Consider the following 22958-nt stretch of genomic DNA (forward strand, 5'->3'; position numbering starts at 1 on the left):
ACTTGGGGGAGCATAAAATCTATCATAACATGGCGATAGGGAGGAGATTCTATTGTGATAAGCTAACTGCTATGCATTGTTTTAGTGCCTTAACTGTCCAGTCGACCTATGTGACTAACGCCATTCTCCGCTTTCCACAAACTCAGCAACTATAGTTTTTATTTATTGAAGTTTATATTTCATTTGTAAGTATTTTTCGTTCACTTATAGCACACAAATCCCGAGAGTTCCAAGACAATAAGAATTCAACCTTTTTAAGGAAGTTTTTTTGTTCGGACTTTAATTCTTTTATATCGGGACAATTTTGTTCTAAAGTGTGGGGGAAGTTCATAGGATTTAATTTTTTCAATGTATGTGTTTTATTCATTTTATTTATCGAAAAAAGATTGTTGTTTCTATTTTCTGTGTAGGAACCCCATATTTTTTAAGGCACTACAATTTTGAGCCAAAATCACGAGGAAGAGCCAATCCCACCAATTTCGTTGCACTTATCAAGCTAATCGGGTAATCTCGTCTCATTATTTTTGGTGCACATAAGGGACAATATGCCAGAAAAAGTGTGAGGGTGACATAGAATTTTGAAAAATGGTGTTATTTTTATAGTACTGGTAGATTTTTAGTAGTTATTTATTTTGTGTTTTATATTTGCTTTAGCTTGTAAAAATACAAGTGATTAGTTAGAAGCATGTTAATAGGAATTTGGGAATAAAGTGTAAACTTAGTTTGATAATAATTGATTCTAAATTCTCTAATTTTAGACTAATTAGTTCAATTTATTATACTGTGAATAGATTTAATGTGTTAAGTATACCACATGATAAATAGTTATACAAATATCATACATGTTAATTGAAGTATAGGTTGTAAAAATTGATAGACTTGGCCAATTTAATCTGTGTATAGAATTACCTAGGGATGACCTAAGACATTGTTTGGTAGAAATTTTTGAGCCAAAAGACTATCCCGTAAATATTTTACCTAGTACCTATTCTGAGCCTAAATATATTTTCTTGAAGAACCGCAAATGAAACCCTAAGCCTAATAATATTTTTTTGACCCTTTATTTCTTGGTCCTTACATAGATTTAGACGTTCGACCATTGATATTAAGGGATTAGGTAGATACATCTCGGTGGTTTCAAAAGAAATAAAATGAGTGAACTAAGGAATTGTATGAGATTTTTTGAGATTGTAGAAAAATAATGCAAAATGTCAAATCAAGAAAATATCGAAAAAGAAAAAAATAAAGACAAAGTGAGTTAGAAAAAAGTACACTCACATTTGTTCTTAGAAAAAAAAAGAATAAAAATATGAGCTCGAATGATTGTAATCATTAATACTATACTAGGCCTTAGTAAATGGAGAAATAAGGAAGGTAAGGGAAGTGGATATAAGGTGGAGAGATTATCCAAATATTGAGAGAGTATAGGGGACAATATAATGCGCCAAACCACTTTCGTGCTAAGCTATTTTGTCGAGCCTATTCTTTGAATTCCAAAACAACCTAAGCTATAGAACGTTACAAGTCGAAAATTCCTATGTGACTTAGAGCTTTAAGTGGATGAAATTGTGACAAGTTTTGATTTTTCTACAACTTATATTCATTTGGACATAATTGTATATTTGTATATCTATTTTGATGGAAACCTATACTTAATATTCTCTTAATTGTTTGCTTTATAATCTAGTTAACTAATCTATCTAATTTAAGAAATTGTGAGTCAATTGTGTATCATGCTAGAATTATATATTTATTTATATTATCTTGTTAATACATTTCTGTCTAATTTCTTGTATCAAGCTAGCTCGAGTACATTTTCCTTTCTTATTTTCAGTTTGTTTTGTCTTTTTTTTTCTTTTGTTTTTGTTTTGCTTGCTTGAAAACAAGCAAGGACTTAACTGTAGGGGTATTTGACCTGCCGTTAAATGTAGTAGTTATTTTAGGTCATTTCTACACTTAACGAGCGTGTTTTCTTTGCATTGTATAATTAATTTTGTATTTTTGATATTAGTAGGGTAGGAACAAAATATTAATAAAATAAGTGTTTTTACACATGCTTTGCTATTTCGATGGCCCGTAAAGTCGACTCAGACCTCGTGAGTGACTAATTGGCAATTTAAGTGTATAGGATGCCAATTTAGGTCCAAGAATACAAGAGAAGATAATCGAGCCTTGATACAAGGGAAGCCCGATAAAACGATGAAGCTGCCAAGGTCGGGAAAGAACTTGACATCGTGATGAAGAGCTTCCTCATGTCACAATAACAGGATGATATTGGGGAAGAAATTCACAGCGGTGGCATCGTGACAAGGAGCATTCCCACGTCACGACGAAGCGACGATGGCAGGCCAAAATATGGTTGATTCTTTCCACAAAACTTTTGCGATATTTCCATATTTGGACTCTATATTTTATCATAATATTTTATTATTTGGTATCTAATCATATCTATGGTTGAGTGGTCACCAAGTAGCTCGTTGCCTATATAAGCAACTTTAGGGCAACTAAAATTGGGGACAGACTTAGACAGAAAATTTTACTATTAAGTTTTCTTTATATTTTCGTTTCATGTTCGTATAGTTGGAACTTTTGTATTCCTATATTAAGACAATTGCGAGTGGAGATTGCTCTGACACCATGCTTCAATATATATTCATGAGCTTTTTCCTATCTCTTATTCTTTTATTTATATTTTTGTTAACCTTATCAATTAGCATTTGTATGGATAATCGAATAAATTATTATTTTTATTTCATATTTCAAATGATTTGATTAATAAACTAATTTATTTGTTAAGTGATTATTTATCCGAAATGGTTGTTTATTTAAGCGTACTGAGTATATTAGAGAGTGACACCCCTGATAGATTATCGAGACAAGTGAGACTGGAAGTGTATCATGTCTTTTATAACTTGTGCCAAGCGGTGAGACCGGAAGGGTGACTTAGGTGGTAATCCTTAATGAATATGAGACTAGAAGGGTATTCTTAGCTAAGGGTGATAAATAACTCAAGCGAGGATAGTTAATTCCATTAAGTTAGTTAGGTTTATTTTATTTAATTATTTTAATTAGTATTTTAATTTTGATTAAAACTACTAATTCATAACTTTATTAGATGATTAATTAATTTCTGTAATTAATTTAATAATATTTTCTTTAATCTAAAATCCCTTGGGTACAATCCTCGAATAACTTCTCGGTATTTCATTGTAAACTTTACTATATTACAATTTGACACGTATGCTTGTGGTCACCACCGATTTAATTATATGTATTTTTGGTGTGATATTTATACTATAAATGATAACACACTTATAGGTAGTCAAAAGGTTGGCATTCTCATTCTATATGTCGATGATATTCTACTCATTGGGAATGATTTAAGGACATTGTAATCAGTTAAACTGTGGTTAGCCCAATAGTTTAACATGAAGGACTTGGGAGAAGTTAATTTTTTTTATTCATTTGAATTCTAAGGGATTGAAAGAATAAAGTGATAGGATTGTCTCAGGCTTCATACATAGACTACTTATTGGAGCATTATGCAATTACCGATTCGAAGAAGGGAAATCGACCCTCTATATCGAGATTTCATCTCTCTTTGAAAGTCTTTACTAAGACAACAGAGAAAAAGAGAACATAAGAAAGGTTCTTTATGCTTCAGTAATAGGAAGTCTCATGTGTGTTACTTTATGCACAGGCCCAGCTATCTATTTCCAGCGGGGTTGGTAAGTCGATATCAAGCGAATCCGGGACCAAGACACTGACAAGCAATAAAGCATATACTCAAGTATTAATGAAGAACGAGGGATTATATCCTTGTGTATTCTGGAGGAGATATTACTCCTATCGGATATATTGATTTTAACTTCCAAACATGTCGAGATTCGAGGAAATGAACATCAGGCTATGTTTTGTCCTAGGCGGTGGGTCCATTGTATGGAGAAGTGTAAAGTAGAGTTGTACTACTAACTCCACTATAGAGGACAAATATGCGGTTGCGTCTGAGGCTACCAAAAAAGTAATATGGCTTGGAAAGTTGCTTACGAATCTTGAAGTCATTCCTAGTATGTGAAATGCTATCACATTGTACGTGACAACAGTACAACAATAGCTAATACCAAGGAGATAAGAAACCATAAGAGGACAAAACATATTGATTATAAGTATCATATCATAAAGGAGGGAATTGTATCCAGAATCGTAGTTGTTGTTAAGTTCGTATCCAATAACAACCTTGCAGACTCATTTACCAAGACTCTACTAGCTAGGAGTTTTGAGAAACACGTGGAGAGCATGGCAATGCATAATACGACTCATCTACTTCACTAGGGGAAGTGGCAGACTATTGGATCTAGTGCCCTGAGTGTAGTATATTCATTTGTAAACTTGTAATTTTTTTCGAATAGATTGGTTAATAAAGAAAATTCATTAATTAAATTAATATACTTTGTATGATTTTCCTCATATGGTTTTTGCACGTAAAACAAAATGGAAGCAAATTTTGTTTATTGGTTTTCTAATATTTAAACTAATACTAAGTGGTATTACATGGTCGGATCATAAAATGAAAAGACAACTTATATTAGTACACAAACCTAAACATGTTCTTAATTTAATCGAATATGAGTAAACTGATTGAAAGACTAAATGTCGTTTATCAAGTCCAATTTGGGAGACGCTTTGTCTTGGGAATCAGAGTGGACAACTTACGAAAGATAGAGAAACAAATGTGAATGATTGGAGTGACATAACATCGAACTAGAACCAAGAAGAATAGATCCTAAATCCATTTATGGATTTATTCACTTGTGACAATGTGGTATACCGAAATCTTAAGTGGATGATGTAGTAAAAGCCTGAGTTCGAATAGATATGGAAATGAAAGCTGGTGCGTTGGGTGTATGACTTCTGCAGTATGTAGTGTCATTCACAATAGTGAAATTCATAGCCTAATACATGGGTAAATGATATCCTCTCATCAGCATGACATGGTTGATGAAATGTAAATGTCGCCACGTGTCATTTTTCTTTGTGATAAATAACTTGATTACTATTTGATAGTACTTGACGTTTCACAAAAGAAAATATAATGGTTACCATGAGATAAAATAGAATCATATTGGGAGAATAGATATTATGCTAAAGAAATTAAGGATATCCTATAAGGGTAACAAACTTATGAAATAGTCTTTGGACGACCACTAATCGAGTTGTTTTCGTAATGGTATGTCGTTAGGTAGAGCTCAGACACGAGACTATAGTGGAATGATTTCATGAAAAAATGAGTTTATAATTAATACATGAAAAGCTAAAACTTAATTATAAATCATTTGAGTCTCAATCGCATATGTCCAATTGATCCTTCCGCTAGCTCGTTGAAATAAGAAATGAATTTCAAGTTGAATCAAATGAACAAAAATTAATTAAAATGCTGAAAATGGAAAAAGAAAAATGAAATTGACTTCAAATATGAATTTCTGTTTTTCATTTGTCGTAATTTGGTGTACCAGATTAAACTAACTTTTGCACTTTAAGAGCTTGAAAACAAGTGTTACCATTAGGTTTTAACTACCTTCTAGTATGTTTTCTTAAAGATAATAAAATGTGCAAACCGAGTCTCTTATTGACCTTAGAGGTCGAATGAGGCCTAAAACTGAGTTAATGAACTTTGTAAGTGTGCAGGAGACCATTAGAAGCCGTGCTAAACCATTACTGTTCATAATGTCGCAACATAGAGGGTTTGATATTGCAACATAAGGAGCAAAATGAAGAAATTCTTAGACTACCTTTGATGTCGTGACATAGCTAAAGTGTGTGCGACATACCCCTGAAGACATCTTGAAAAGGAGTATACTGACTTCTATGTCGCGACACAGGTCCTGATGTGTCGCAACATCAACTTTGGACAGGAATTAAAACGAGCCAGAGGGCATTTTGGTCTGCACAATCAAACTTAAAGCTCAGGAACGTTAACTAACCTAGGTTTAAGGACGACGACCACCTGAAATCTATAAATAGGCTCATTTTTCACACACTATGGACAACAATTACTGAGCTTAGAATTTCTCTTTTAATTTCAGTTTAGTTTTTCTCTTTTCTAAGGTTTTAGATTTACTTTCAGTTTGTTCTTTGTTTTATCTCAAGGGATCTGATTTGTGGATAAAATCGAACTTTGTGGATTCGTGTTCATTTTAATACAAATCAGACTTTTTCCCAAACTATATACTTTTGATTCATTTTTCATGTTTACTCGTTATATCGATTCTATATTTTTTATAAAAACCATGATGAACTAATCCTTCTATGGGGGATTAGCGAGTGGAGGTATGATCTATTAACTGTTTTATATGGTTATTCAACGGATTAGATGTTTGGGAAAGAAAGAACCTAAACCCTAGGCTTGACAACCCTAATTTTAGCCAACTTTAAAACCAATTTTAGCCAACTTTTAACCATTTAAACCTCTAATTTTTAACCTAAAAACACATTATCCTCATTCTTAAACAAATCTTAACCCTTTAATCCTCTCAACCCTCTCAAAATCTCTTAAAACCTTTTAAACCCTAAACCTTAATTTCCACTTCTTTTATTTAAAAATCTCCATCCCTCAATCATTCTTGGTGCAACGAAAAATGGGAAAACTCAAGGGAATAATAAACACCACAGGAAATGAGGAATTCAACGACTTTTTCAAGGTAAGAGTTCCTAACTTAGACTTTTATTATTCCATTGAATTTCTTTGCTTAATATTTTGCTTCAGTTATTAGTTTAACGATAATGCCTCCTTGAAAAGTTAGAAGAACTAATGAACCAGAGCCATCAGTGGTTCAAAATCCCTCTAATTTTGCAAATCCAAATGTTGAAAATATTTTAATGAAATTCAGGGGAAAACATTCATTTAAGAGAGGGGATTTGACCCGTCGATGATCGTTTGGTTCAGTACCATAGGTGGGAATGTTTTTGGATAATCCCAAAAGATATCGCCATGGTCCCAATAGTTCAAGAATTCTATGCATCTTTGCAGGATTGTAAGTTTAGAAATATTGACAGTCATATATGGGATATTGTATTTGTGCGGGGGATAGAAGTTAAAGTAACCCCTCGAACTATATGCAATTTTTACAAAGATCCATTCTATGACCAAGATTTTATCGATGAAACTGATTTGGAATACTTTAGGGACATAGATATGGAAAATATTATAAAATATTTAACAGAAGGGTGGGGCGAATGGATATACTGCCAAGGTACTAGTATCCCAACCTCCTTCAATCAGGCAATTATGTTCCCGGAGGCTAAAATATGGATTCAGTTCGTGTGCACACGAATAGTCCTTGATTTAAATGTATCTAATGTTAATACTTTCTGAACAGTTTTATTGTATGCTATTTTGCAAAAAAAGGTAGGTGCCTATTGGAAAGTGGATCCATCAAAACACGAAAAGATGTATTAGTGGTCAGAAAGTGGAAGTGTTCTTTCCCCACTTAGTGACGGCCTTATGCAAAAGAGCAGGCGTTCCCATAGCATCCACCGAGTAATCGTTGAAACCATCTTGGAGTATTATTGGCGATACTTTGTTCCAACAATATGTAAAACTATGAGCCAAACAACTAAAAGATTGAAACAAATGATAGCAAGAAGCGAAGGCTACACTAGCTTCGTCACAAGGGTTGGCACGAGCTCAATAGGAAGTTGGTGAGAGTAGTCATCCTAAACTGGACTGGATAATACAATGGATGAAAGATTCAAGGCCAATATTTCAAGAATTTACAAAGTAGAACAATATCAAGGTCCCTAACTACACACCAGACATGTTTGGGCATATGACATTAGGACCTGAAGAAGGAGAGCATGAGAGTGAATAGGAAAAAGGGGAGACGGAAGAGAGGAGATGGAGGATGAGGAGGAAAATTAGAACTTAATTTTGTTTTGGATTGTATTAAACTTAATGATGATTTTAATTATTTTTTTAGGAGTACGATAGAAATATATCTTTAATTGTTCTGTTTTGTGTTTGGTTTTGATTTTCTATGTAGGAACCTCACACAAAGGAGACACAAACAAATTGAATTATCAACGAGCAAAGGAGGAAGCACCCACCATTAGCAATTGGAACGACTACGATCAATCGGGCAACTTCTTCCCTTATCATTTTATGGGCTACACATTGAGGACAATGTGTTAAATAAAGTGTGGGGGCTAACATAGAAAATTTGTCTCAATTTTTTATTCTTTTCTTGTCAATCGTGTGCTTGAGCTTGTAGAAATACAAGTGATTGGTTAGGAGCATGTATATAGGTTGCTTGTGTTTACAAAAAAAATTGGCATGATGATAGATGATTTTTTATTTTTGATTATTAAACTACTAAGTTCTATATGTTACACTATAAATAAGCATTAAGCAATAAAATTTACCAAATGATATGGAAAATACAAGGAAACGAGCATGCTAGTATGAATGATAAATGGTTTAATTCGAGTTTGTTTGGTTGATAAAATTTGTGTATAGTGAGATATTTAAGAGATGACCTAAGACATTGTTTGGAATAGAACTAGAGCCAAAAATTTTACCTATATTTATTCACCTTTAGTACCAATTTTTGAGCTTGTAAACACTTCTGGATGAACCTTATTATAGAACCCGAGCCTAAAATGTTATTTGTATTTGCCCTTTTTCTTTGGTCCTAAACTGCACGAATATAGACATCTGACCATACATATTGATGGTTAAGTAGATACATCTCGACGGATTTTGTAAAGACAGAGTGAAATATGAAAAACTAGCATGATATAGGAACTATAGGTTAGCCTAAAGTGCAGAACAAAAGAAAAATTCAAAAAGAAAATCAATACGAGTAGAAAAAGTTCTTGAAAAGAAAAAAATATTTGTGAGTGAGATGAATTGAAAAGAAAGTTACAAAGTCACAAGGATAAGAAAAACTCGTTCGTTAGTGCACAGAAACTCATAGGCTGGCCATAGTTACTATGTGATGATATGATTTCCTACATTAAGAAACAAGGAAGGTGAGAGAAGGAGAAATAAGGCGGTGAGCAGGTAAGGCTTGCTAATGGGGAAGAATAGTGATTAATATGATGTGCAAAACTACTTTCGTGTTTGTAGCCCTTTTGATGCTTACTGTTTTTGAATTCCATACCCGTTCAAAGCCTCAAAACATTACAACCCGAAAAGTCCTACGTGACCTAAATATCCTTATGCATAAATGGATGTTACATTAAATTATCGCATAAACTTCTATTTATATTATACCAGGATAATCAAATTACTTGTATGATTTGTTGATGGATTCTTACAGGTGAGACCCTTAATTCTTATATACTTTGTAATGCACTAAACTTAGTTGTTTGATGTCAAAAATGGTAAATCAATTATTCATCATGTCAAAGTTATTCGTAAATATGAAATGCCTAGTCATGTGCTCCAAAGTCAATTACCTGTATTATATTTACTCAAGGGTCATCTCTTTTATTTTTTGTTTTTGTTTATGTTGCATGAGGACAAGCAGTGACTTAAGTGTGGGGGAGTTTGATCTATCATAATTCGGTGTACCAAATTAAACTAACTTTCACACTTTAGGATCTTGAAAACAAGCGTTATCATTAGGTTTTAACTATGTTTTAATGAGTTTTCTTAAAGACAATAAAATGTTCAAACTTAGTCTTTTATTGACTTTAGAGGCTGAATGAGGCCTAAATTTGAGCTAATAAACTTTGTAAGTGTGCAGGAGACCATTGAAAGGCATCCTAAACTTATATTGTTCACTATGACGCAACGCGGAGGGTTCAATGTTGCAACATAGGGAGCAGAATGAAGAAATTCTGAGACTGCCTTCGACGTCGTGACACAGATGAAGGGTGTCATGACATACCATTGAAGACATCTTGAAGAGGAGTATACTAACTTCTATGTCGTTACACAGGTCCTGATGTCTCATGACAACGACTCTAGACAGGAATTAAAAAGAGCCAAAGGGTGTTTCGGTCTGCACAATCAAACTTAAAGCTTAGGAATGTTAGCTAACCTAGGGTTAAGGATGACAACCACCTACATTCTATAAATAGGCTCATTTGTCACAAATTATGGACAACAATTACTTAGCTTAGAATTTCTCTTTTAATTTCAATTTAGTTTTTCTCTTTTCTTAGGTTTTAGATTTACTTTCAGTTTGTTATTTGTTTTATCTCGAGGGATCTGATTTTTGGATACAATCAAACTTTGTGGACTCACGTTAATTCTTAATAAAAATCAAGATTTTTCTCAAACTCTATACTTTTGATTCATTTTTCATTTTTACTCTTTATACCGATTCTATATTGTTTATGGAAACCATGATGAACTAATTCTTTTATGGGGGATTAGCGAGTGGAGGATAATCTATTAATTGTTGTATAGGGTTACTCAAAGGATCAGTTGTTTGGGAAAGAAAGAACCTAAACCCTAGGCTTGACAACCCTAGGAAGTCATTAAGGTGGGAATTAAACCAAAGTTTGTATCGCCTATCCGTGAGCACCTTTACTCCAAGTCGGTCTAGATTGTAAGGTCAGAAGATAAGTAGTCCTTGTCAACTCATTATTTTAGTGGAAGATTAGAAGATCCTACTAGGATAGTGACTAGTTGATTGACGAGGATCCCAAAGCGATAGTTGATGAAGATTACTAAAGCAAGCTAATCGCCCATAACTAGATTTGATTAATTCTACTTTTCAATCTCTTGATATTTATTTATTTTTATTATATTTTATTATTATAAAAATCTTTAAAACTCTTTTTATTTATATTAGCGTAATATAACATATTTCAAATACTAATTAGATCTTTTGGTGTTTAGGCTAAAATTGATCTAGCATTAGCCTCCATTGGGTAGGATTTTCGGAGTACTCACTTACTTCGTTGTAACTATATTACAACTGGTCCTGTATACTTGCGGATACCGCCTCTTTTATATATCTTTTACTATAGTATTCATACTCTAGAAGTTAGTACGTTTGGAGGCGGTCCGTTTTTCGAATTAAATGAAGTTCAAAAATAGAAATAATCCATTTGGATTAGTTAACCATTGAATATGGAAATTAAATATATTTTCTCATGTATTTTTTTACGGTAAAGTCTTCATGATTTTAATGGAATTAGAATTGGTATTTAATTGGAAATATATTGAAGTTTATTTTGGGAAATAGAAAAACAAATATTAAGTTGGATTCAATTATAAAGTATTGGGTTAAAAGCTTGGGAAGTACTTGCAATTTGACCCAATATGGATGAGACCAGAAAGCCCTTACGTAAAAGGGTGGATCTGTAAACCCTAGTATTATTAACTACGGTTGTTGCCCCTTATACTCCAAGTTAAACTAGGAGTTTGTTTTTTTTGTTGAAATAAACTTCTAAAATTCAACAAGGGTTCTACCTTCTCTCCCTATAAATAGATAGCACCAGTAGAGCTATTAACACAACTTTCAAATATTTTTATTCTACCCCAAAGTAGAGAGACTTTTATTCTCTAATAATTAAATATAATTTTTGGAATAACAATTTTGTCAGTTTCTATTTGAGAGGAATTTTCATTTTCACCCTAAAGAAAAGAGAACTATTTTTAGTTCTATTTTTTTATTCGAATCATTCGAGCCCATACTTGAAGCAATTCGTGGTATGAGAATAGCAGAGAAGATCTCTTGGTTGAAAGCAAGGAACAACATGGACCTGGCCAACTAAAAACACAAGTGCAAAAATTTAATTTAGGGTTTATTGCTATAAATATCACAAACTAGTTTGAAAGCTTATAAACGAGTTATCATTTATAGTAAAAATAGCATACCAAAACAATATATAATTAGAACGATGGTCTTTACAAGTATATGAGTCAAATTGTAATATAATATTGTGTACAACGGGACAAAGGAAGTATTCCAAGGATCATAGCCCAGGGAGGATGAAATAAATCTATAGAAAATCTTTCCGCAATAATAAGTCTAATTAGTAATAAATTCCTATATTATGATAAATCATAAAATATATTAATGAGAGAAATTAAATAATTAAACTAAATAAATAAGAAAATAAGTAAACGACTTAAATCAATAAAACCAATCAAGAAGATTAACTTGCTTCAGGGTTTGTAATTAACGTTGGATTAAGGTTTGAGGCGGATTAGCTATCGATTAACCAATTATTACCTCCTGACCTTAAACTAATTAATCAGTTGGTTGATACTCACTTATCTTCTGATCTCACTTTCTCAACCAGGATAAGTACGATTTACTTGGTTTGACTTATCTCCCGATCTCGTCTCACCTATTATTACTTCCTAAGGTTGTCAAGCCTAGGGTTTAAGAATGTGTAATCTATACCAACTAATCCTCTCAGGAAACCTTAAATCCTCTGTTGATCACATCCCCATCCATTCTTTAATTCCCCCTAAGTGATTTAGTCACTCATGTTATTCATAATCTTAATCTCAGTTGAAATAAACATGTAAAGAACACGAATAAATCAGAGAGAAAATAGATTAAAATAATCCTAGCATTGATGTTGAATGGAGAACGAAGTAGTAAATCTCTCGATCGGAATAATGAAATATGTCGATTACAGATAAGAAATAAACTGAATACTTCAGTAATATAAAACAACTCTTGGATCAAAGTCAATTGCAAGAGGAAAAACAAAAGAGTTTAGAAAAGTCGAAAGAAATTAAACCTAATCTTTCTCCTAGACTACTACGGTTTTTATTGCAACTAAGACGACTTAGTTACATCAAACCATAAGGTTTTATTTATAGAAGTCTTGGTAGCCTAAAATAGGTCTTCGGCATGTCCTATTTCTTCATATAAAGTTGATTGTGTAGACAAAAATAGCCTTGATATACTTGGGCAGCAAGTGGACCAATGTCATGCCATAGCCCTTGCATGGCGCGACACAACAGGTGTTCCACGCCTTGTTTGGTTTGTTATGGTTAATCGGCTTGGGAAGCTTGTGCATCACTCGTCCTTCACTACCATATCTATTAGGCCTATAATTAATTATCCTACACACTCAATTACACTCAATTACACATATTAGCACTACCTAAGGCCTGTGTCGGCCTAATAGGTCACAACACTCACAAAAAGTGTTAAAAATATTTATTTTACTAATATTCAATCCTAAGTACTAAATACTAAATACATAATAATAAATATTAAATTTCATAGAAAGCAAGCTCCTTAAGTGTGAAAATAGCTCGAATAAACTACTATATTTTACGATATGTCATATACCCTTACACTTAATTATTTGCTTGCTCTCAGGTAAACTAAACAAAAACAAAATAAAAACTGAAAACAAACTAAACTAAAAGCAAGAAATAAACATGCAAAGAAAAGAAAATGTACTTGACCTAGCTTGATATATGAATTGGATAGAAATATATTAACATGAAAGTGTAAATAAACATATAACTCTAGAATGATATACAATTGACTCACAATTTCTAAAGTTAGATGGGTTAGTTCAATAAAATAAAAAGCGAACAAATAAAAGAATGTTAACTATAGGTTTCCATCCAAACAAATATACAAATATACAAATATACATATATGTTCAAATGTATGTAAGTGGTAAAAACATCAAAAATCGGCACAATTTCATCCATATAAGGTACTACCTAAGTTACATAGGACTTTTCAGCTTGTAACGTTCTGCGACTTAGGTTGGTTTGGGATTCAAAGAACAAGCCCGACAAAATGACTAAGCACGAAAGTAGTTTGGCACATTGTATTGTCCCCAATACTCCCCCGAGTATACATGTAGCTCACCACCTTATATCTGCTTCCCTCACCTTCTTTATCTCTCCATTTACTACTGCATAATATAGTATTCATGAGTATAATCATCTTAGCTCGAAATATATATTTTTTCTTTTGAAAAATGGTGAGCATAGTTTTTTTCCAACTTTGTTTTTATTTTTTATCAAGATTCTCTCGATTGTTATTTTGCCTTATTTTTTTCTACAAGTTCAAAAATCTTATACTCACTATACCATACAATTCCTTGGTTCACTCAATTCTTTTCTCTTTTGAAATCACCGTGATGTATCTACCTAATCCCTAAGTATCAATGGTCGAGCGTCTAAATTTGTGTAAGGACCACAAAATAAAGGATCAAAGAGAATATATAATAGGCTTAGGGTTTCAATTCTAGTTCATCACGAAAATGGACCAAGGCTCAAAATAGGTAATAGGAAAAATATTTATAGGATAGCTTTTAGGCTCGAAAAACTATCTACCAAACAATGCCTTAGGTCATCTCTAGGTAAGTCTATACATTGACTAAGTCAATCAAGTGTATCAATTTCTCCAACTATAATTCAATTAAACATGCATGCTATTTATATATTTATTTATCATGTGGTATAGTTAACATCTTAAATCTATTCACAATGTAATAAATTGAACTAAGTAATCTAAATTTAAACCTTTAGAATCAATTATTATCAAACTAAATTTACAATTTATTCATAAAATCCTATTAACATGCTCCTAACCAATCACTTGTATTTTTGCAAGTTCAAGCAAAAAGAAAACATGCAAAATTAAAAATTAAAAACTACTAAAAACAAAGGAAAATAAAACAAAATAATTTTTTAAAAATTTTTCCTTAGTCACCCCACACTTTATTCGATACATTATCCCTAATGTGCAATAAAAATATAAAGGAAAGAGGCTACCCGATTGGCGTGATTTGTGCAACTCAATTGGTGGGACTACTCCTCCTTTCGGGTTTGGCTTGAAAATGTAGCATCATCTAAAGTTTAGGATTCCTACAAAGAATTATTAACACACAAATACATATAGAAAATAATAAATCCTAACTAATTAAAAACTAAAACAAGAATTAAAACTCATCCCAAATAAAAATAAAGTACAAAGTCCAGATTAAAAATTTTAAAATTTTTCAAAACTAGTCAAAATCAATGTTCGACTCCTCCCTCATCGGTGCCTTGCCCCTCTCACGCCCCGTCGATGCTTTAGTAGCTTGCCTTCCCAAAGTCTAAGCCTTTCGTCGATGATCGGTCTGGTCAAAATACTTGCACATAATCTAGGGGCACAATCGGGGTATCCTCCTCCTACTTATCATCATCATTATCGGTGGCGCCCTCCTCTTCTAGCGGTGGGAATCACTATAACATGTTCCACAATGAGAATCAGAATGTTGCTTATATCTTGTATCTATTGTGTCTACCACTCCAAGATGGGCATGTATGTGAGTCCTGACAACTTCAACGTATGTGCTTTACTCTTTCTCTTTATTGGCCTTTAGGTATCACTCCTACATTTGGTTCTTTGCTCCTTCTCACTATTTTGCTTTCGCTGGAGTTCGATGAACTGGCTGTATAGGTTGTCTGTAATCACGCTCCTCATAGGTTTCGTGAATGGCTCGATTGGGGACATGGGAATGTCAGCTCGATGGCATAGAATGGTAATCAAATGTGGGATGTACATCCAGTGGTCGTAGCAAATTTGCTCTCTCTACAATATAGAATAAAGCATAACTGCTTGATAGGCGGTAACATTAGAAGCATTGTGAGTCAGTTCCTGGTGGGTAAAAATGAATTGCATCCACATATTTGCCATTAAGAACATGATAGTCGTGTTAAATTTTAAGGGCACCTCAGAATTGGCTAGCTGAGTCCACTTGCCACGCCTCACCGTCAAAAAATCTATTATACCCTCCATATTGAAATCCTCAATAGTGAAAAAATCTAAAAGCTCTAAAGGGTCATAGGTATAATATGGGGCATCGTAATATTTGCAAATCGTGAGAGGTGCAATTGGCACCACTTTGGCTGAGAAAATAACACGAGTGATCGTCTCACCCCATTACTTGTGATTCTTGCCAAGTAGATATTGAACTTGGTGGCAATGAATTCAGCCATGCTCATGCTCGATCTCGCAATGAGTATGGAAATAGTTTCAACCTGAGTGAGTCTTCACTCATACCAGGTAAGTTAAATGAATGGCTTACCTCCATGAACAAACGAAGGTATAAGTGTGGATCTTCCGTGGGCATACCACTGAACTGGCCCATCATTTCGAGCATTTGAAACATCATTGGTTTCAATTTGAATTGGGGTGCATCGATATCTAACCTACTAATTCACAGATTTAACTCATAGAAGAGCAGCATAGTGTATTGTCTGATGGCACAATCCCTATCATCAACAATAAGGATTGAGTTGTGCACTTGTCCAACTCCATTACCTTGTTCCTTATCTTGGTTTCCAAGGTTCATCTCGGCTTGTCTTTGAGTAGATCTCTCACATCTTCTCCGTCTAAAAGTTCGTTCGATTTCAGGGTCCACGGGTAATAGATCAATGATTCGATCTATGCTCATAAAACACTTGATAAATAAATAAAGAATAAATTAGTAGAGTGAAAAGTTAAATAAAAAAATAAAGACCAAATTGTAAAAATAATTTCACAAAGAAAATGATTAAGGCATCAGTCCTCAACAACAGTGCCAAAAACTTGTAACAGATTGTAACGTGTTTACGCAAGTGTACGTAGCCATTCAAGTAATAAGTAAGTAAAAATGAGTTATCGTCTCCACAGGGAATGTATAAGCTTAATCAATTTAATTGCACAATTATAATTAACAATTTGATATAAAAAATACTCAACAAATTTGGATAATGATGATTTAATTAAATTAAATGCAATGAGTGATCACTATGCAATTTCTAATCTAAATGCAATTTTACTTAAATGTATGAATGATGGCTTTAACAATAAAAAACAATCAACTTTAAATAGGCTAGGATAATTATATTAATTAATTCAATTTCCTTTCATCATGCTAACATGTACGGAATTATTTCCATGGTAACTCGATCTCTCATGGGTTTGGAAACCAAATTAAGTCCTCTCGGATCTTTTACTTAGTTAAATATGCATTTTATTGATCATATTAGACTAAGGGTTTCTTAGCATTTATGCAAAGTCACAGGGACATTTACATTTGTAATAGTTTAATTACATAAATCTAAAAACCATGAAAGATAATAAAGCTAACTAAATATATTATGAACCTTAACTTAGTCGTTTTAATGACCTAAATTAAGCATTGCACTTTTCAATTATGCGTCTACTATCTGTCATCTGGTTAGGATCGCTCAGCTAATCTGAGTGCATCCAAACACGTATGAATGGAATGCATCATGATATTAATTGAAAACATAATCGACTGAGGCACAAAACATGAATTATATAAATCTCATCAATTAAATATAATTATCCCAACAATTAGGATTTAAAACTTCATAGTTGATGTCAAAAGCATAAAATTCAAAGCAAACATGTTTAAAATAAATAACAAGAGGAAAGAACAAACTCTATTTAGTTCAGCAGCCTTTTGGATCTATTCTGACTAACTTAGTTCAGTAGCCTTTCGGATCTATTTAGGCCTGAGGTGCTTTACTTTGCTTAGTTCAGTAGCCTTTCGGATTTGTTCTGACTGATGCGCTCCTCTATTCTGATGAAAGCTTATTTTGCTAAGGGTTTAGAAGGTAACTGGCTAAAGATTACTTTTGGCAAAGCTTTTGAGGCTAAAGATGGAGAGGGGATGGATGGATATGCAAGGGAAAAAGGAGAAGGTTTTGAGAGAACTAAAGTGAGAGAGAAATGTAGAGAAAATGAGGAATAAGGGATGAGGGATGAATGAGGGATGGCAATGTATTTATAAGTGAGGAGTAGGGTATGAGTTTACTAAAAATAGTTTAAAATTACCTTCCTTCCATCTCTCATGTTGTCGGCCATGCATCAAGGAAAAGGGATGACCAAGTCTTCCATTTTGAATTTGAATTTCAAGCTAAAGATAGCTATGTAGTGGATGGTTTCAAAAAGTAAGTTGTTGGGATGAATTTTGATTATTTTCCAACTTCAAGGACCTTTATTTAAATATCCCAAAAACACTTTTTGGATAGCCAAGGTGAAGTGTTGAAATTGGGCTTTCAATTCCCCTTGTTGGACAGTTCTTCAGTCCAAAACTTAGTAGACATGTCCATCTTTTTATCACCTTTGTTTACTAGGTCAAGTAGTCAATCCCTATACCCAAATTTTATGGTCTTGCCGTCCACAAGGATAAATTGTGCATGGCCACCTTTTATTTATTTACATCATGTCTCCATAGCCTACCTATATAGTGAAAAAATACTCACATTAATATATTAACATGAATTAATATAAAATATGCCTGTAAATAATGTAATTAAGCATAATTTCATATACTCTCCAAATTCATGTCTGAAATTACTAATTAAGTAAAATTCACTTATTTTAATAATAATTACTCGAGATAAACATAATAATCAAGTAAAAATGTGGTAAAAACATATAGAAAAATCCTATATAATTTCAAGTTTACAGTGTAATTTTTCAAATTAAAGGAAAGTAACAACCCAAACAGTAATGTTTATGAATAGCAAAGTTAGAACACAAAACCTCGGGTAGTTGTTAATGAAGTTTGACCCTCAATAGATACAGAATATAACTCTAAAAGATGCGAACTAGAGAACTATGATGAAAAGAGAAGAAAAGAACTTCCTTATGGAAATCAGAGGTAGGTACTGCGAAAACTCGAAGCTAGACTGTGGAGAAGAGGTGCAACGGCTAAGGAGAGCCTTTTGCTCTTCTTTGGGTGTTTGAGATGTGTGTTTTCATGCCTAAAATTGGTGGGTATAAATATAATTTCAATGACCTTTATTCCTGAAATGGCTTAATTTCATTTGAAAAACACAAGCGTGTTGCGCCATAGAGTATGCATGGTGCGACACCATACCCTAAAAATACCTATTTTAGCTTCACAGTTCTTGTGTCACGCCATAGCTTGTGCGTGGTGCGACGCGATACTTTAACATTAGGTGGTGTGGCAAGTGTATGATTCGCACCATGGCATATGCATGGCGTGACACAACACTGCTTTTAGCTTTGGGATGTGTTGAAGTCCTCCATTCATTCGGTTTTGTCCTCGATTAGCTTTTCTTTGTCCCATCATGTCCAGAAACCTGATTTCTCCTAATTCTAACATAAATTACACTACAATTGTCCTAAAATCTTACTACAAACAAAAAATTGCAAGTAATTTACAATATTTCCAAGTTAATTAAAGTTCAATGGTTTAACAATTATTTCGTGCTACCAGACTTGTCTGACAATTCTTTAAACTTCACCGTTGACTTCAATTGTCATTCACGACCATCGTAGGCCTTCCAATCATTCCCATTCCTATCGGGATCTCACCATTTGTCTCATTCTCTTGCATTGCGAGTACTTACACTTGCACAACTCGGAAAGTACCCTTCATTGAGGCCGTTACGAGTTAAATTTAATAAAATGTAGCATTCTTCAACTAATGATCCCTCACTTTGGGAATCAAGACCCCATTTAAACACGTCCACTTTCGCATCGATCTTAATTATTAATTTATTTTTGTTGAGACTGATTGTTGAGCTAGACGTGGCTAGAAATGGTTTCCCCAACAGAATGGGTATTTCCATATCTTCCTCATAGGTGAGGACTACAAAATTGACTGGGATTATAAATCCCTGTACCTTAACTAATACATCCTCGAGTACACCTTTTGGGTGCACCAAGGATATTTCGGCTAATTTTAGCATTATTTAGGTGTTCTTTAACTCTCCAAGTTTGAGTTTTCAATAGATTGATAATGGCATTAAGTTTATGCTAGCCCCTAAATCGCAAAGGGCCTTGGTAAAATGTTGATCCCTAATCTCTATTGGAACCGTGAAGCTACCCATATCGTTCAATTTTAGGGGAATCTTATTCGCAATTAATACATTACGTTAGGCTTCAATGTCAATTTGCTCACCCTTTTTCATTTTCCAATGTCGTTACATTATTTCCTTTAGGTATTTAACATCTTTTGGAATTTTATCGATAAGTTCAAAGAGCGGTAAATTGACATTAAGGGATTTAAATAAATTGAGAAAATTTATAAAATCTGCCTCGACCCTTTTTTGCTTTCTCTCTAACCTAGTCCAGAATGGTACCTTCATTGTGCTCGAATTTGCAATGACTAGATTAGGCATCTATTCCACTCTCTCTTCGGTCAACTCATTGTGCTTAGCTTCTTCCTCTAATGGTTCATCAACCTGTTCGGGGATCTCCTCCTCTTCATGGATGGGCTTGCTTGGCAGCTTCAATTCTTTACCCGATCGCAAAGCAGTCGCCTTTGTATACTCCTTCCCATCCCTCCGGAGGTTGTTCTCTGTGTTACTAGGGAGACTCTAGCCATTTTTCTTTTGGACATAGTCATTAACTAGGTTATTTGGTCATAGAGACTATCTATTTGGGATTCAAGTCATCCACATGTAACATGGACTTGTCAAATGCCCATCTTCATAGTTTGCATCTCCCCTTTAATTGGTCGAAACTTTAACCACATGCAGCATTGTTATTCCCTACGGCTTTTTGTTGCATGGGTTGAAGTTAGTAATGAGGGTTTCTCGAGTTTTTACTTGATTTGCTCATCCTTTTTTGCCTCCCCATTTGAGGTTCGAGTGATCCCTCCAACCGAAATTGTAGGTATTTGAATAGGGGTTTCCACCCTATTACCTATGTAACTCGCCTCATCTAATTGGTTCTCATAGCATGGCTCTATTCTCATCGGCTTGATAGAAGTCTCTGAACGATTAAGCTTCTTTAAGATTCATTAGTATCGATCATAGTCATTATCTTCATTCTCAAATTTCACCATTGGAGGCTTGGGTTTGTACATAAATCTCTCATTGGTCCACATGTACAAATTCATGGTCATTTATTCTATGATTTTATAAACTCGGTCGTATGTATAGAACATGAGAAATCCTCCTGTCACTCCGTATAGGCTGGATCTGATGTGTCCGTCAACACCGTTATAGAAAATATGAATTTGGAACCACGCTTGTAGTCCATGTTTTGGGCACTTTATTAGCATTGTACTGAAGCATTCCCATGCCTCATACATAGATTCACCTTTGTATTATTTGAAATTGGTGATTTCTCACCTGAGCTGAATGGTTCTACTTATCAGGAAAATTTATAAAGAAATTTTTCTGCTAGATCATTCCACATATTAATGCAACCTGGGTCTAATGATTCTAACCAATTAGCTGCAATGTCGCACAAAGAAAACATGAATAACTGAAGATGCACGGCATCAATAGATACCTCGTTGTATTTTAAGGTGTCACATAATTGCAAGAACTATTTCAAGTGTTTATTCGGGTCTTCCACCATGTTTCCTTTAAATTGTAGCGTGTTATGGATCATTTGGATCGTGGCCACTTTTATCTCAAAATTATTGGCGTTAATCATCATTCGGTCAATATTTCCTTGTACTGCATCTAATGTAGGTAAAGTGTATTCGCACAACGTCCGCTGATCCATTGGGACTCTTTCCTAGGTATTCCCTTGTTTCTCTCTTGGATCCAGAAGTTCTTGCAATTGAGGTTTCAACTCTTTCAATTCTTTTAGAGCCATTTTATATGGTGCAATAGAGATTGTTACAGTTCTGGGTCTAGTTTGGTAACATCTTCAACTTCTCTTTCAGGCAGCAAGCCCAACAACTCCTCGGGATATACATCTGGGGATTTTTGAAATGTAAAAAATTGATCTAATTTAAATACCAGTATTCAAATATCTAGAATATAGGCTAGATACGCCTTACACCCCTTTTTGATCAATACCTGAGCTGACATTGTTGAAATTACATTGGTTGAACATTCAGATCGACCAGCTTCTACATTTATTATTTCTTTATTAAAGGATTTAAGCAAGATTATTTCCTCTTATAGTTGACCATAAAATCATGATGAGTCAACCAATCCATACTGAGAATTACATCAAATTCATCAAACGAAAACAACATCAAATTGGCTAAAAATTCACGACCATGGATTTTTAGTGGGCAATTTTTACAAATTTTATTGATGATGGCACTCTGGCCTAGTGGGTTGGTCAGTCATAGATCAAACTCTGTCATTTCTACTAGTATATTTTTCTCTATTACTAATTAATGAAAATATATGAATCAGTCGACCTAGGGTCAACCAATGCATGCACAAATATATCAAATAAAGAAAATGTACCAGCAATAACATCAGGAGTAACAGCCTCCTCTTTGGCCCATATTCCATAAGCCCTGGAAGGCGCATGAGCCTCAGATCTCAAGGACATAGTCGTGGTTCCTCATTGGTTACCACCAACACTGCCATCGATTCCTGGTTTTCTACCTCTCTGTAGGGCAGTTACCGACTTCACAACCTAATCATCACTAGTGTCTGCCTTTCTTTGGCAGTCTCTCACGAAATATTCTATGGAGTTAGTTTAGAAACCTTCTATATAAATAAAAAAATATTTTAAAAACACTTTAAAATCACGTTTTTACTCAAAAACCCGAAATCTACCATTAATGACCCAATTTTTTACTTTTATTCAAAACTTATGATTTAATGGCTAAAAAATCAGTTTAAATAACTAAATAACATTAAAAACTAATGGGAGAATGAATGGTTACCTTCGGTGGAAGAAAAATGAGCTTTTGATGCAAATACAAAAAATCTCACAAGGTTGGGAGTTGATGAAATCAATGGTATTTTAGTGCTTTTCTTTGGTTTCTGTGGGGTTTTAATGATATGAAAGTGAAAGAAATCAATGGAGTTATTTTTAAGAATCAAAACTTGATGAATAGGGGTTTGGGAGTCAAAGGGCAACACAAGAATGAGGGAAGAAGAAGTTAACGTGAAAACTATAAGAGTAGGGGGAAAGTAGGGTATTTTTAAAGTTTTAGCTTAATTGCTTCATAAACACACATAATTTTTGAACCTGTTACAAATTAGTCATTGTTCTAAAATTAAAAGTCTCTAAAACTCTTTTTCAAAAATTGATTTAATTTTCTAAAAACCATAA

The 22958-nt window shown here is 33.7% G+C and overlaps 1 non-coding gene across 1 annotated transcript; it reads left to right on the top strand.

The window, feature by feature from the left end:
• Positions 1-20956: 20956 nt before the first annotated feature.
• On the top strand, positions 20957-21062 carry LOC121216615 (small nucleolar RNA R71). The gene has a single exon (XR_005912796.1). It is a non-coding gene; the product is annotated as a small nucleolar RNA R71 (small nucleolar RNA).
• The last annotated feature ends 1896 nt before the right edge of the window (positions 21063-22958 follow it).

Source organism: Gossypium hirsutum, chromosome D04 (genome assembly GCF_007990345.1).
Source record: "Gossypium hirsutum isolate 1008001.06 chromosome D04, Gossypium_hirsutum_v2.1, whole genome shotgun sequence".
Classification (NCBI taxonomy): domain Eukaryota; kingdom Viridiplantae; phylum Streptophyta; class Magnoliopsida; order Malvales; family Malvaceae; genus Gossypium; species Gossypium hirsutum.